Here is a 17254-nt window from a genome sequence, read left to right as displayed (position 1 = left end):
AAGGCCAATTCTCTCTCTCTCACAAATGGCTGCGAACACAAAAGCTGCAGGTAAGTTCTATAATGTTAATCTGTACGCATCTTAGTTATTTGAGATATTTTTGTAATAAAACTGAGGCCAGTATATTTGCCAAATATTTGTTAAGTAAATTAAGATAGAGAGAGTTCAATGTGAAGAGTAAATTGCATTATTTATGTTCAGAGAGGGGACGTGTTTATTTTTGTTATTGTAAATATATTTTCATAACTTTTTACCACTGTGTTTGGTACTTGACCGACAAGAAGTAAAAGAGTGAAAGTAATTACGGCCGTCAGCTGTCAGATGTTAGCCAGATGGTAAGGGAATCTGTGTCAAGCCAAAATCTCTCTGTTAACAGAAGCCGTTATTCCAGTTACCTGTTTTGATGGGCCTATGTTCCGTACTGGAGGCAGTACGTAACAGATCCTTTAGTTATGAATTTTTTAACCCCTAATTTACCCAGTTCTTATGAAACGGATTACAAGGATGTTGATAAGGAAGTCAAGGACTAGACTGAGAGGAAAGTAAAGGGAACTCATTTTCTGACACCAAAGGGAAGAACTCTTTTAGCCATCGTGAAGGATCCTCTAGTGAAGAGCATTGTCTCAGGAAGTTAAACGGAAATGTATTATGATCTAGAAATTTTCTTACTTCTCTTCTCCAGGTTTGTTCATAGCCAGGTTTTCAATGGAAGTCACTCATACCATAGTTATGGATGTCGAAAAAGGATCTTAAAACTAATTTAACTATTTTCCGTTTTCTTTCCTTGAGTGTGTTTAGTAACCAGAAAGTGGATGAGGCCGGAAAGGGGTCAAAGTCGATAGAGATCTGAAAAGATTAAACAGGTTTTTTTGCCCTTATGTGTGAGATATATGGAGGTGACAGCTCAAATAATTACTCATCCATGTATGGCTATTATGGGTGTTCAGCATACAGGCTTTTAGAGTTAATGTTGAGACTTGAAGGCAGTATTTCACTCTACCTTCAAGAAAAGAAAAAAAAAAAAAATTGAAGGCAACAAGTATGAATTATGTACATGTATATATATATATGTATATGTCTGTGTGTATGTATATATATATGTATATATATATATATATATATATATTATATATATATATATATATATATATATATATATATATATATATATATATATATATATATATATATATATATATATATATATATATATATATATATATATATATATTATCCCTGGGGATAGGGGAGAAAGAGTACTTCCCACGTATTCCCTGCGTGTCGTAAAAGGCGACTAAAAGGGAAGGGAGCAGGGGGCTGGAAATCCTCCCATTTTTTTTTTTTTTTTTCCAAAAGAAGGAACAGAGAAGGGGGCTAGGTGAGGATATTCCCTCAAAGGCCCAGTCCTCTGTTGTTAATGCTACTTCGCTAATGCGGGAAATGGCAAATAGTATGAAAGAAAAAAGATATATATATATATATATATATATATATATATATATATATATATATATATATATATATGTGTGTGTGTGTGTGTGTGTGTGTGTGTGTGTGTGTGTATGTGTGTGTGAATCTCTCAAGCATGTTATCGTTATCTTGGGTCATCTTTTATTTCTGTCAGAGTTTTACTTTGGGACTCCAACCAAGCAGCTACACTTCGCATTCACATTGAAGGGAAACTCATTGCTTAGGCAGACTGCTCGTCTATTTTGTCTTCAATTTCCATGGTAGGAAGGTTGCATCTGGTTATTTCACTAAATATTGGATCTTTCAGGGTGTATTGCAGACGGATATACCGACCAGAGAGAATTTCTAAGTATCTAATTTTGTTCTGTTTTCAGGTTCTCTTTCCTTGCCGTAGAGGTGTTCACCCTCGACAAGAACTAATGAAATTCAGCGCACCTACCTACGTCCTCCTGTGTCATTTCAGCTACAAGCCGTGTTGAGACCGACTTCTTTAAAACTACAGAATTAAGGTATTTTCATATATTTTATTTTTTCGTGTCCTGTTCCTTGTTTTTTCCTTTCGTTGCAGAGGTCCTGATAACCTTTGAACTGATCTCGGCTCAGCCCTTTACTCAGTCAGTATCCTGTGTAATGTCTGACCCTTCCCCTTTAACTTGAGCTGGCATGTATGGGAGCAGTTGTATTAACTCTACAAAAGACAGGATATTCTAATCAAGTGATATTATTCTTTAATATGAAATACAATATTTCTGTTTTCGTGATTTATCCAATTTTCTACAACGGTTGAAACAGTTTCTGATCAAAATCTATTCACTTGGCTATCCATTCTCTTTAACTTCATTTCCATTCACACGAAGTGAATCAATTGAATACAGACTCTCTGTATTCTCACAAACTAACTTCTTCCATGTCCAGTGTTGAGAATCATATTAAGTAAAGTTTCGTTCGTAGGTTCTGCTCAGGAAGAGCGAACGTGTCAGAATGTAGAGCAACTATTGGTATTCAGAAAATGCTTCTCTAGTTTTGAATTCATTCTATGCTCTCAGATCTTTACATGAGAGGAATACATATATTTCATTTCTTTAGTGAAGTCAAAGTTCTTTCCAGCCTGTATATTAGGTAGAACTTTCTAATGCCTGAGAGATCCCATTGAGTGTGTACATCTGCCTATGTGGCTCTTGCTGCTTTACTTCTATCATGTCACTGTTACATTACCTCCTCATTGCCATCCATCAAAATGGTTGTTAGCAATAGGTAAAGGTTTTCACCCAGTAGTGGTTTTCTTGTTGTACGTTTTGAATAATAGTATTTGTGTTAAAGGCTGTGAATGATATCTGTTCTACCTAGTGAGAGTTAAGTAACATAGCTCATCTCCAGCGATAACTGTCTGCACTCATCACGTATCCTGTTGGCTGGAAATCAAGTGGTTTCATGAGCCAATGTTTCCTAAGACATCCTTCAATAATGTTCGTGCAAAAATACATCTAAGAAAATAGTTGATAATTCGAGTGTCTGTTCAATAAATACTATACCTTTAGTCTGTAGCAATATGAGATGATATTCTCTCGCAATACACAATCTTCATTGTAGGGTTTCCTGTTTTTTGTGTATCGTGTCTATTGAGATTGTACTGGAAATGTGACGTTCATCCTGTCCATTTCTAGAGGCGAGAATCCTTATGTTCTTTTTCTTGTGTGGCCAGATCACGGATTGCTGGAGAAGGGTTTTACCTGCCAACCAATTTTCTTTCCTTACCTTTTCATACAGGATCCCCTGGGAACCGTTCTTTCTCATTCAGGAAAATCTGCTTTGATGCACGAAAGTATTTTTCCCTCTCGGTTGTTAGAAGGACTACTCCCGAGGGGTCCCTTTCCTTCTGGCCGCCCCTTCTGTGGAGAGGTGAACCAGCCCTTGGAGCCCCGGCCCTGCCTACTCTCAGGAAGACTGCGGGTCGAGTGGTGATTTCGGTGTTAAATTCGAACGTCTTCTCAAGAGGCTTAAAGAATTTCCTTATTTCTGGTTGGAATTATGGTGTCTGGAAGCTCTCGTGACTTTGTTCCTTCTGATGATGTTATCTGTTTGTCTTTCTTTCCTGTCATAATTATCTCAAGTGTTCATGAAGTTAATAATGTCCATCTTGCATTGCCTCAGTAATTTTTTTGTGTCAGTATGACAGAACTACAATATCTTAAAATTTATTTTAAGAATAACTTCGACTTTATATATCAGCATCATCATTGTCGGGCCTTCATCTCACCAAAACCAAATCCAATAAAATTTAGGCTTAATAACACGTTGCTTGTTAATGGTTGAAATGAAAGTAATGATTATCCCGGCCAACATGGGGTACTTATGAGGCGGCTAGAGTCCAACATGGTCTGTCTTCTCCCTCTGAACCTCCAAACTTATCCTTCCACTGTAGCTCGTGATTATGTCACCTCCAAGACCCTCTGTTGTAACTTTTAGTGCGACAATGGTGCCTCATAACGGCGGGACCCAGACAGTATTTGGAGGCCGCTGGGAAATTTCAATATGCATACAGAAGCTCCGGCTGAGCTGCTATTGTTGGATCTACTTGGTGTTATCAGTGGTTAATATGAGAGTGCCATTGTGTTACAGCAGAGAGGGACACTAAAACCGATTCTTCTGCTACTGCTTCCGCTGGAATTAGCTGAGGAGTAGGGGTAGGTGTGGAGAGGGCAGAGTAAAGAGAAGATACAGACTGGAGACGAAGAGAAAGAAAGGAAAAAGTGGTATCATGTGTCGATGTCAGCCACAGTAGGTGAATGTGCCAGTCTTTTCTGTGGTGGGGAGAACCAGGATGGATGGACGCTCAGCCCATGTAAGCCAAGTCCAGATCGTGAGGTGAACTCGTCTGGCTCAGGCTTATAAATTCTTGCTGTGAAGTGAACACATTTCACTCGTGAGTCAGAGGCCTAGGAGGCGTCAGGTTGAGTTAATGGCACTGCCACTGTAGTGGACGGTGGTGGTAGTCTCATGCAGTGTACTGGGCGTAGCTTGTAGTGGAGGATTTTAGTACTTTTCATGTATGTATTGGGTGTAGTGTGCAGTGGACGACTCTTGCACTCTCCTGGTGTGTGCTGGATATACTGCGTAGCGGAAGACTCTGATACCTCCTGAGTTTTCCTGGATGTGTGTAGTGTGGAGAGAAAGACTACAGTGTTCTCCTCATGAGTATCGGGTGTAGTAGGTACCAGCCAAGCCTCAAGTCTTGGTATGTAACAATTGATGGCTTCCAGTGTTTCTCATCTGTCTGACGCCACAGTTTGTGTCAGATTACTAACTTAGAATTTACTCTTAATATGTCGCAGAAAGTGCGTACGCGTGCGTGCCTGCTTGTGTGCTTGCCTGCTTGAGTACGTGTGCGCGCCAGCTTGTGTGCGTGTACCTGAGGAAGCAACTATCTTGTGTGTACAATATTTCTCAAGACACCTCACTTGGGCCGTTGTAAACATCATTTCACCAAACGCGTCACAACAAACATCACTGTTTACCTACATGTGTAGGAGGATCTGCGGGAGGCTGATGGTGATATAGTTGATGTATACTGTTGATGGAAATGAGAGCAGTGGTGGTGTTGATGAGTGTGATGGTGGTGGGGATAGTGGTAGTAACGATGGTAGTAGTGGTTGTGACAGAGATTCTGTTGGTGTTAGTTATAAGATTTTATGGGTGCTGGTGTCGTTTACAAAAATGGTAATGATGATAGTGGAAATTGCAGCGTCTTGTTGTAAGGTAGCAGTGGTGATGGGTGCGGTGGTGATGGAGGGGACAATGGTGGAGGTGACGATGGTAGAGATTGTGGTCGTGCTGATGACCATGGTGTTGGATGAAACTAGTAAGGGAAGTGGTAGTTATCGGTAGTTAAAAGGGATGTTTGATTGTGACTTGTGTTGGTGAGGATGACTCTGGTGGCGATAATGATTTTGGTACAGGTAGTGCAGGCTGGTGTTGTTCGTTGGTTCTTGGTTTCAGTGAGCATTAGTAGTGGGTGATTCAACCAAGATTATTAAGCTGGAGAGGACCCTCCCGGTCCGTGGATGGTCCATGACGGACGGGACTTACAACGCCTCATAACGTGGGTCGAGTATTCTTGTTCCGGCTCAGAGTGTGGAGGAATTACGTTTTATAACATGAAACCTTCTGAGAGTTCACTGTAGTGCTCATGACACTATCATTAAAGTATATTGCAAGGAACTTTTCCCATTCTCTATGCCGAAATCACAATATTCTCCTCGTTGTGAGCAGAAGCATGTCTTTTATTTTGTAATAATTTGGTTTCATGAACAGAGACATAAGTTGTTTCGTGTATATTGAGTTTTTAATGCTAACAGAATGTCAAGTCCCTGTGGGACCGCGTCCAGCACCGGCGGGCCTTGTCTGGACCAAGGAAGGTGAGGTAGAAACTTAGGCCGTTGAGCTGGAGAGTAATACCTGTTGTCCTGAACCCGAGCCATCATGTTGTGATACCAGTCCCCACCTACCACGGTACCCTCCCCCACTGCTGGTACACTCCCACACTGCTGGTGCCTTCCCACACTGCTGGTACCTTCCCACACTGCCCTTACCTTCCCTCACTGCTGGTACCTTCCCACACTGCTGGTACCTTCTCACACTGCTCTTAACTTCCCTCACTGCTGGAACCTTCCCACACTGCTCTTACATTCCCTCACTGCTGGTACCTTCACACAGTTACTTCCCCTCTGTACTGCTTCCCTTGTATGTTACTTTCTGGGTTACTTCCCTTTTATGTTACTTCCCACTTTATCACTTCCCCTCTATGTCACTCCCCTTCATTGCTCTTGACTCCCTCCCTCCCACATTGCCGGTGCCTCCTCCCCTTCCCCTGTGGGCGGCTGGTGGCAACAAGCGGAACTCGATAGAGCGAAGCCCCCCCCAGGCCGCAGCTGTGTGTGTATACACAATACATACATACATATGCATCCACACACAGTCGCGCCAGGCTTGTACACGTAATGAACCCTCGTTAGACTCACACCTCCAAGTTTAACGAGATTTTCCGCGCCTTAACACATTTATCAAGTATTTTTTTGCCCATGTTTGGCATACTTTATGTTGCCGGGGAAGCCCAGGGGAATATGGGGTATACCATGAGGATGGGGCGACGGGATGGGGGGGTCTTGTAACTACTAAAGCTTCACTGGCGTAACTTGTTCTGCTGGTCTGGGTGTAACTTGTTCTGCTGGACTGGGTGTAACTTGTTCTGCTGGACTGGGTGTAACTTGTTCTGCTGGACTGGGTGTAACTTGTTCTGCTGGACTGGGTGTAACTTGTTCTGCTGGACTGGGTGTAACTTGTTCTGCTGGACTGGGTGTAACTTGTTCTGCTGGTCTGGGTGTAACTTGTTCTGCTGGACTGGGTGTAACTTGTTCTGCTGGACTGGGTGTAACTTGTTCTGCTGGACTGGGTGTAACTTGTTCTGCTGGACTGGGTGTAACTTGTTCTGCTGGTCTGGGTGTAACTTGTTCTTCTGGTCTGGGTGTAACTTGTTCTGCTGGTCTGGGTGTAACTTGTTCTGCTGGACTGGGTGTAACTTGTTCTGCTGGTCTGGATGTAACTTGTTCTGCTGGTCTGGGTGTAACTTGTTCTGCTGGTCTGGGTGTAACTTGTTCTGCTGGTCTGGGTGTAACTTGTTCTGCTGGTCTGGGTGTAACTTGTTCTGCTGGTCTGGGTGTAACTTGTTCTGCTGGTCTGGGTGTAACTTGTTCTGCTGGTCTGGGTGTAACTTGTTCTGCTGGTCTGGGTGTAACTTGTTCTGCTGGACTGGGTGTAACTTGTTCTGCTGGTCTGGGTGTAACTTGTTCTGCTGGACTGGGTGTAACTTGTTCTGCTGGTCTGGGTGTAACTTGTTCTGCTGGTCTGGGTGTAACTTGTTCTGCTGGTCTGGGTGTAACTTGTTCTGCTGGACTGGGTGTAACTTGTTCTGCTGGTCTGGATGTAACTTGTTCTGCTGGTCTGGATGTAACTTGTTCTGCTGGTCTGGGTGTAACTTGTTCTGCTGGTCTGGGTGTAACTTGTTCTGCTGGTCTGGGTGTAACTTGTTCTGCTGGTCTGGGTGTAACTTGTTCTGCTGGTCTGGGTTGAAACGAACGGCAACTTTTTTTACCCGAAAATTGCTTAAGTACCCTGGCTGACGCCCTGGAGACCTGGGGATTTACGTTGTTTTTGGGTTTGTTGTTCTTTGGTTGTACGTCTCTCGTTTACGCCAGGACTCTTGTTCTTGCCATAAAAGATCTGTCTGCTTTTTAATGTGTCAGAGTTACTGTCATGAGTCATGTACTGAGAGTGTGGGAGGTCGGTGTTAGGATCCATATTCTCAATATGTGGATTCTGAAGAGACCCTCCTAACTTCGATCGTAGAGGGGGCTTCATTCGAGATGCTATACATCGTTTCTGTTGCTTTCATCGTGTTTTAGTCCATTCTTATTGTCGTTGCTGTGTGTGTGTTTGTCTGTCAAATGAAGAGTGCGTCGCGGGCCTCTGGCTTAACATCCATGTTAGTCGTGTGAAGACTCGGGCGTGGTTCAGCGCAGCCATATGTCAAGAGTGGCTTGAATCGGGTTCATGATTTAGTTTTACTCATTTACTGATCTAGAAGTACCAGTTTTATTAGAAAGTCCCTGATGTACTCTCACAATCTTCCATGATTACGACAGAGACGAAACAGGACGAGAGTTTTCCCGCAGTGTTTATTGTAGGGGGAAAACATTCATCAGTGGACAGGGATGCGCCACAGCTGGGGCGGCCAGTGTGATGTACTTTCACCCGAAGGAGGGCCAACGGCTCCCCTGAGACCTATCTCAGCTGGGGCGGCCAGTGTGATGCGCCTTCACCTGAAGGGGGAGAGGGGGTGGGGGCTAACGGCTCCCCTGAGACGCATCTCAACTGGGGAAACCTAAGATCGCCTCTTCTTTTCTAAGCAGTTAGTTTAAAGTTATATTTTTACCTTGTAGTCTTAACACATTGTGAAGTCCTGTAGTGATACTGACTACTGATGATGTAGGCCACGGGTGCCTGAGTAGTGATGTAGGCCACTGGTGCCTGGGTAGTGATGTAGGCCACTGGTGCCTGGGTAGTGATGTAGGCCACTGGTGCCTGGGTAGTGATGTAGGCCACTGGTGCCTGGGTAGTGATGTAGGCCACTGGTGCCTGGGTAGTGATGTAGGCCACTGGTGCCTGGGTAGTGATGTAGGCCACTGGTGCCTGGGTAGTGATGTAGGCCACTGGTGCCTGGGTAGTGATGTAGGCCACTGGTGCCTGGGTAGTGATGTAGGCCACTGGTGCCTGGGTAGTGATGTAGGCCACTGGTGCCTGGGTAGTGATGTAGGCCACTGGTGCCTGGGTAGTGATGTAGGCCACTGGTGCCTGGGTAGTGATGTAGGCCACTGGTGCCTGGGTAGTGATGTAGGCCACTGGTGCCTGAACAGGAACGTTTTTGATTTGTCTGAGGACGGGGAGGAGTAAAGAAGAGGGAAAGGGATGGAAGGGGGAAGAGATGGTAACAGGAGGGACTGAAGAGCTGTGAGAAGGAAATATTAAGCTAAGAGAGATGAGAGGGGGAAAGGCAGAAGGAGTGAGATAAATGAATACCAGGAAAAGGGTGGAGTGTGGTGATGTACTTATCACCTTTACCAGAGCTAAGGAGGACCTAGTCCAGATCCTTAGAGCACTGCATGGATGTTGGTCACCGCCGCCTTCAAGGCTTGTTTCTTCAGACCCATAATTTACTCATACAAATCCATTTGTTTCTGTAAGTGTTTCTCGCATACACTCTGTAATTAAAGCAAACACCCGATCCACACATCCTCTGCTACATTTGAACTGACACTGTTCCTTCCCAGTATGATGTGTACATGTTGAAGCTTTTTCATGAGAAGCGTTTAACACAGGATGCTTGTACACAGACCTGTGCTGCCTAGCTGGCTCCCCAGTCAGTCCTTGAACTGCCTCTATTTGTTTAGTTTAAGTTGTAAAAAATGATACGTTATTGTGCAACTGCATAGAATAAAAGCTGACCCAAGTTTTTATTGACAGTATTAACAAGGCAAATTGTGTAATCATGTTCTGTTTAGTACTGCGACATATTCCCATGGAAATGGTGTCAGCCGTAAAGCTAGACAGGCAAAGGACTTGATAATGAATTAATGAGTTTCCCTGATGAACAGAAATTGGCAGAAATAGACGAAACTGTCGTGAAAATGGACAGTGTTTTGAGAAAAATGAGCGAAATATTATCATGAGCGGAAACTGTAATGACGAATTGATTGGATTTTCGTTAGTGATACGCGGGAAATGTTGTCATAACGGGGAAATATTTTCCTGCACTCTCCAGCAACTTTATCTGTGGATGACGACTAGCGAAGAAAATAAGGGGGAGGGGGGGGGTTAGTTGTCGAGTCTTCTTCCCCTCACAGTGCAAGATTATGCAGTAATCAAGAAATTTGTTGCAGTTGTAGAGACGTAAATGGCATAAAGACAGTGTTGGTGATGAGGTAATTTGTCCTATTCGTTTGGTCTTTACGACTCGGGGGGACATGTGAAGCCAGGGAACCAGCTAAGGGTGAACAGAAAATGGACGAGGCTGAAATGCGAATCCATCAACACAGGACATAGGGCTCCTCCCCTCCCAGGAAGAGGGTCGAGGCTAGCGTCCTTAGAGAAGTGTTTAGTTCAGGGTTCCTTAGGGGAGGGTTTACGCCATTTCCGTCGGAAAGGGCTTACGCCAGCGTCCCTGGAGAAGGGTTTAGGCAAGGATTCCTGAGGAAGGTTCAGCCCAAAATCTATGGGACAGATCAGACCACCGTCCCTCGGGTACTGCTCAAGCCAGAATGTAGACCTCTCCCGGCCCCCTGAGGGAGCGAACCTGAGCACATGATGGAGCCAGAAGTCGATATAATCCTGAGATTTATACGATAAGACAAGGCCAGTCTTAGCTTCTGAAGCGAGCCAAAAGTCGTCCACTGACCTGGGGTCCGTCAAGACTTGCATCACTCGTCAGGTCGATGACAACTCGCAGTCGATCTTTACGAAGAACCTTTCATCATACTCATAGTTGTTTGGGTATAAGGCTTTTTTTTTTATTGTTTTTGACAAGGATATACAGCTAAGTCCTCCACGTTTACTGAGCTACAAAATCGGGTTCGTGGCCGGTTATGGCTTGGTATGACACACACACACACACACACACACACACACACACACACACACACACACCTGCAGTGGTGGCTCAAAATGTTCTTCAGTGCAGTAGTGAAACAATAACTCCTAAACTCCAACTCTTCAACAAAGAGTAATGTTGGTCGTACAAACCAAGGCTGGCAGCCCACCACCACGCTGTTCTAAACAAAGTTTTTGTAAGACCATTAGTATAAAAATGACTAATGATTTAACCCCAGAAAAGATCTTGGTTGTTGAAAGTTAATAACACAAGACATGTGAATGGTATTTCCGAAGTTATATCTAATACAACTGGAAACTATTGCAATACAAAGTTGGTTGAGGTTTGTATTAGCCATAACTAGTGTTGCTGTGATGTGTTGATGTCTAGTTAGCCGTTACTGTCACCTTGGCCTACCAATATGAACGAGCCATATCTTCAGCCTGCGTCCTCTAACCTGCACTTGGCCTGCTCCTGTCCTGCACCTGACCCCTGACCTTGAACTCTTCACCGTCCTGTCTGAATTAACTTCTCTCTTCTTCATCTTGCACAATGTTCTGTCGTACGCGGGATCATGGTGTTGCCCGGTGTCATAAGGTAGTATGTATGCCACTCAGGGCCTGCCCCACCTCCTAGGAGTGTCAGGTCAGCATCTGTGTCACCTGGACTCTCACCTGGCCTGTACTTTCCTCAGGTTCCCAACATTCAGCGTCACATCAGACGTACGTATTATCTCTACCGATGATTGTTTCTCTCTGTAGTGAAAGCAGACTCAAGGTATGATAACCATAAGACTTGAAATCCCCGAAAGAGAATGCAGCCTCAAGGCATGATGATGCCGACAGTGAAGTTAGCCTCTGTATATGATACACATTCGCTTCAGGAATTCCTCGTGTTTCAGTATTCCAATTATTTCTAATTGGAATGTCTATCAGGATCTGATAGATCTTTCATACATTCAGTGTTTCGCAAGAGTTTACATAGCTTTTAATTGAACGAAGTTATGGCAGGAAAAAATCCGGGAATAATGTCAAACAATAGATAACTTTATGCCGCGCGATTCGCAAATAAAAGCAGCGTGACATTTTGTTAATTTGAAAATTTTTTTGCTCGTTGTCCCCGTGATTTTTGTTGTTGGTTGGTCAAGTGAAATTGTTTCCAATTAGAATAAATCTATTGCTGTGTTTGGCTAGTTTCCCATACAATCCAAGTCGATGATACAATTTATTTCGCCTTTTTTCTATAATCATATATTTTTGGCTTTATATTTTCGCTGATGCTTTTTTTTTCCTGCGTGAAATAGTTTCTTAAGAATTTTTGTAAACTCGAGATGGTCTCTTAACATGAGGAAGGAGGAACATAATGGAGTCAGATTAATGGGTTTACTGCAGGATGTTCCATTGGTTTCAGTGGCCCCGGGATGCACCACGACACAAACTAATTAAAAAAATTGTTCCCAGTCATAGGTCAGGTCACTGAGTTCCATTATCAAATGATTTTGAGAGTAATGTAGGTTGGTGTTGTGGGTAGTTGTGTTCTGATGTTTCAGTCACAGTAGGTAATCAGATGGTTTACAGTAATGTGTACTAATCTATGCTGTTTTATCTGTAAATTATGAGGAATTTAGGTTAAACCACAGCCTTCAGGCACACGAAATCGAGATATACTCTAGCAAAACATTGTGATTAATGAAAAGTGATCAGATTATTTGCTTTATTTAAGAGAGTTGATAGAGGTGGCAGAAGTAAGAGTGGAATTGAAAGAAGACTCACACTGGAATGAGTAAACGTGAAGTAAGATGAGGACCAGTCAGTGACAATGATTATCAAAATATTGTGAATGAATGTTGATGAACTGTAGACATCCAATCTTATCTAATAGTCTGGAATGGAAGCCAAACCAGTTGCCAAGTCTACTGGAAAAGATGACACGTCTTCACTGTTACAGCTGTGTAGGTTAATAATATGTCCCTGCTGTGAATATTGAGAAGTAGTCACACACAGTCTGCCCTGAGGTCATGCATGTCGTCTTACCTACGTGTGGCTAATCTTCCTAAGTTTTCAACAGTTTACGTTAAGAATATTAAGCGGTCCAGCTTGGCCAGTGTTCGTGTGTGTGTGTGTGTGTGTGTGTGTGTGTGTGTGTGTGTGTGTGTGTGTGTGTGTGTGTGTGTATGTGCGATAACACAAAAGTAATAATAAAAACAACTTGTATTTCATTTAGCCGAGAAGAAATATACGTGGGAATGAACGTGGGAAGAAATAGATACAATGAATTTACGTAAGAATAATAGCATCTGGTGCCATCTTCACCAAGATATATGTCCTATATATTACCCCGGGAGAAATATTGGTTCTTCTATATCTTAGTTCTCTCTCTCTCTCTCTCTCTCTCTCTCTCTCTCTCTCTCTCTCTCTCTCTCTCTCTCTCTCTCTCTCTCTCTCTCTCTCATTTTTCTTACCGTATATGATATCCTTATCCTCAGATATATCATTAGCACTTTGTGTTCAGCCAGCCACTGTAAATCGTAGATGATAAATGACTCACCTTTTTCCTTTGCCCACGAAGCAATTTATGGTTGTAAGGCTTAGATTTTAATAATAATAATGATAATGATAATAATGATAATAATAATAATAATGATAATTATTATTATTATTATTATTAATGTTATTTCATTATTATTATTATTATTATTATTATTATTATTATTATTATTATTATTATTGTTATTATTATTGTTATTATTATTATGATTATCATTATTATTATTATCATTATTATCATTATCATTATTATTATCATTATTATTATTATTATTATTATTATTATTATTATTATTATTATTACTATCTGAGTTTTGTTATAACAGTTCTATGTTTACTTTTAGTTTTCTTCTCGTTTATCTTGGTCGCAAGTTTCGTGATTTCCAGTGTCTGTTTTCTTCATATTGCATAATTTTTATCTCTGACTATCTTTCTCTCGAAACTCTCTGTTGTTGATATTAATTTCCTCTGTTCTTATTCCCTCACTTCATTTTTTTATATTGGGTTTCTCCTTGTTTCATTCCTTTGTCTATAAACACCCATGGCTTCCATTCCTTCAGATCTTTGTATGGTCTTTCCAATTTCCTTTTGCCTTCCCTTTGGTGATTCTCCTTGCCGTTAACCTTCCCTTGCTATTAGCTCTGCGCTCCATCTTTACCATTCATTTCGTGTTTCCCCTTCACTTTGTTCGTAACGTCTGTTTCTATCACACTGTTTGTCCCTGAGAGGTAAATTCGGTTCAGGAGGGACCTGGTTTTCCTTGCCACATATTTTCATGAATAATTGATGATTTCCAATGGACCAGACTACAACCCAGTAAACAACACACGTACATTTCATTTGTTTATATTACAGGTTTCTATATTGTTGTGTTTATCTTTTTCCTCTGTCAGATCAAAGCCTCCCGTTGGTAAGGGTACATTCCACATCCCGCCGAATAAGTTCTTTTGCTTTACTACATAATGCCTTAATACCTTTCCACTCCACTGGGATAGGTCATTGTCTTTCACTGTACCCTTTCTACAGCAAATAAGGTCTTTACACCTACCCCAGTACACCCCTGTCACTAGGCAAGGTCATCACACCTTCCCCAATGCACCCCTGCGACCAGGTAAGGTCATTGTTCACACTGGGACAGTCCTTTACTGAGACTAAAAGTAAATAATCACTGAATCTAGCGGTAATGTTGGTAGTGTGGGCGAGCCATTGGCTCATGAGGACGGGCTGAGTATAGTGTAGGCGGGATAACTAGAGTGTGAGTGGGCTGAATAGATTGTGGGGATGTTGACTATGGGGTGGACAGTCTGGTGGCTCATCTGAGCGGGCTGAGTAAAGTGTGGGTAAAGTGAAGGGTCGTAACACTACCATAAACGGTAAGGCTCGTGTGGCTGTCCAGGTGATAACATCCCAAGGTGGTAGTTTCAATCAGGTAATGGACGCCCTTGAGTCACTGATAGCTTCCACTTTTCTCAGATTATTGATGAAGCTGATGGCACTCTTGTTTTTGCATGGGGGAAATGTTGACGTGTGGAGAAAGTGTTGGCGTATGACATGTTAGTGTGTGGAGGAAGAGCTGCCGAGTTGGAGGAACAAAGAAAAGTGCGAGAGTGTTATCATTCTGTTCTCTCTTCTTGAACTAGAAGGAATAGATTTTTGTGTGCTTATCAGGTTTGCTGTGTCTGGGATGTCCATTTTGTGGCTGGGGTACCCATGCTATTCCTAGGGGTATGTATTCAGTTCCCGGGATGTCCATTCTGCGTCTAGAATGTCAGTCCCATCCCTGCGATATCGATCTTGTAATCTGTCTTTTTTTTCTGCTTTGTGTTTGTCGTGGCCAACCTATCGCATCTTGGGCTTAGGTTCCTCGTCATGTGAAAAAAATAAAACCAATGAATTACATTTCCAAGTTTGATTGGAAGTTGTAACGCTGCTGTTAAGTTGTGACGCGGAGCAGCGGAATTTTGGAGCGGTGGTGTGGTCTGGAGATGTGCTGTGGGCTGGAGCGGTGGTGTGGTCTGGAGCGGTGGTGTGGTCTGGAGCGGTTGTGTAGGCTGGAACGGTGGTGTAGGTTGGAGCGGTGGTGTGGTCTGGAGCGGTTGTGTAGGCTGGAACGGTGGTGTAGGTTGGAGCGGTGGTGTGGGCTGGAGCGGTGGTGTGGTCTGGAGCGGTGGTGTAGGCTGGAGCGGTTGTGTTGTCTTGAGCGGTGGTGTAGGTCTGGAGCGGTTGTGTAGTCTGGAGCGGTTGTGTAGGCTGGAGCGGTGGTGTAGGCTGGAGCGGTGGTGTGGTCTGGAGCGGTGGTGTGGTCTGGAGCGGTGGTGTGGTCTGGAGCGGTGGTGTGGTCTGGAGCGGTGGTGTAGGCTGGAGCGGTTGTGTTGTCTGGAGCGGTGGTGTAGGCTGGAGCGGTGGTGTTGTCTGGAGCGGTGGTGTGGTGTGAAGCGGTGGTGTGGACTCGAGTTGTGATGTGGTTTGGAGAGAGGTACGAGGCCTGGTGTGGTGATGAACGATAACATGAAGCAGTGGTGAGGCAGGAAGCACGTCGCTGGGGTGATGAAGTGTAAGGTGGTGCAGGTAGAGAGCCAGGGTCTGTGCGGTGCAGGTGGAGGCTAGGTGTCTTAGCAGCCGCCCTAGGGCACTAGGGAAGCCTTGTGTGAGACTGCTGGGTGATGATGAAGAGAGGGACAGCAACGACGTCCACGATGATGGTGACACCGACGAGAATGGAGTTAGTACAAGACTGAATGTGGGTAGTATTTCTAGTGTACAATGTTGTTATTGTAGATTCTAGTTAAGAGGCTGTTCGTGGGAATTCATAGAAAATCAATCTTGAGGAACGATTGTAAGTGATCGTACAATGGAGACAATGCTGGTTGACCTGCTTGCTTTTTCATGAGTGTAAGGGTTGTCGTTCGGACTGATGGAGTGCTAGAGAGAGATTTTGGTTAGTGTGCCGGTGGTGAGAACGTCTAACTGGACGTTGGTGATGATATGGTTGACGGAGTTGTAAACCTTTATTTTAGCTGTCGCATCACCAGTGTGACTGTGGTTGACGGAGATATGGGTTTTAATTGGGTTATATGAGAGCGATCGTTACTGATGGAATGATAGAGCTGGATGCCGTGTTGTAAAAATGCTTACCCGGACTTTATCTTGGGTCGAGTCTAATATAACATATGCTCTCTGTGCTATAGCTCTGTTCCGTGCCACAGTGCGTCCCCCTGCCATAATGCTTAATTTAGAGTGCATCTCGCTGTAATAAGGCTCATACGGAATACATAATGCTGAGGCAACATCCCTGCCTACGGGTGTGTACTCACACTAAAGGAAGACCGTGAGTAAGGGAAACTAACGGATTCCACAGCTGAATGGATTATAAGATTAAACGGAGTTATAGAACTCTAGCAACAGTGATAATGCCAACTAGAATCACCAGATTCTCCAGTTACAGAAGTCATGAAGTCATGAAGGATTACATAACTATAATTCTGACTCGCTGTGAACTCCTCAGCTTTCAGGATTACTGGGGCTTCTGGAAACTCCGGTCTTAACCAATTATATTAGTAAACAAACCTGTGCTTTGGGGCTGGAATTCTATCACACATTTACATCTGTTTTGACTGCAACATATCAGACCTTCTCGGCGTTTGGCCCTCCTGCGTTTCTTATCATCAAACAGCTTTGTTGTATGTGTGTTTGTAATTATCTATTTGTACAGTACAGGGAAGGCGTTGTACACTCGTGGGACTCCACCTTTCTTAGCACTCATACAACGCTTTAAACTTGAGTATATCCTCACCGTTCACGCTTTTATCATTTACTACTTCCATTCACGATGCAGATATTAACAAAAGGTTTCTTTACATCTCTTCCAACAGGTTCCTTGCTTAATTCCGTGCTATAATCTTTGATTACTAATATTTAGAATATTTCACAAAAACCTTTCACTGTCAACATTAACACTTTGATGCGCATGGTGTGTGTGTGTGTGTGGGTTGTTGTTGTTGTTGTTGTTGTTGTTTGGATCTTTATTTTGTGTGCGTGC

General features: G+C 43.2%; 1 long non-coding RNA gene across 1 annotated transcript in view; it reads left to right on the top strand.

The window, feature by feature from the left end:
• The first annotated feature begins 1841 nt into the window (after positions 1–1841).
• The window catches only part of LOC139763031 (uncharacterized), a 323624-nt gene continuing 308211 nt past the window's right edge, over positions 1842–17254 (top strand). The window contains exon 1 of the long non-coding RNA XR_011716017.1: positions 1842–1979. This is a non-coding gene — a long non-coding RNA (uncharacterized lncRNA). The remainder of the gene's footprint in view (positions 1980–17254) is intronic.

The sequence above is a fragment of the Panulirus ornatus genome, chromosome 46 (assembly GCF_036320965.1).
Source record: "Panulirus ornatus isolate Po-2019 chromosome 46, ASM3632096v1, whole genome shotgun sequence".
In the NCBI taxonomy this organism is placed as follows: domain Eukaryota; kingdom Metazoa; phylum Arthropoda; class Malacostraca; order Decapoda; family Palinuridae; genus Panulirus; species Panulirus ornatus.
Note: the sequence above shows the minus strand (reverse complement) of the source record. Positions and strands in the feature narration are given on the sequence as shown.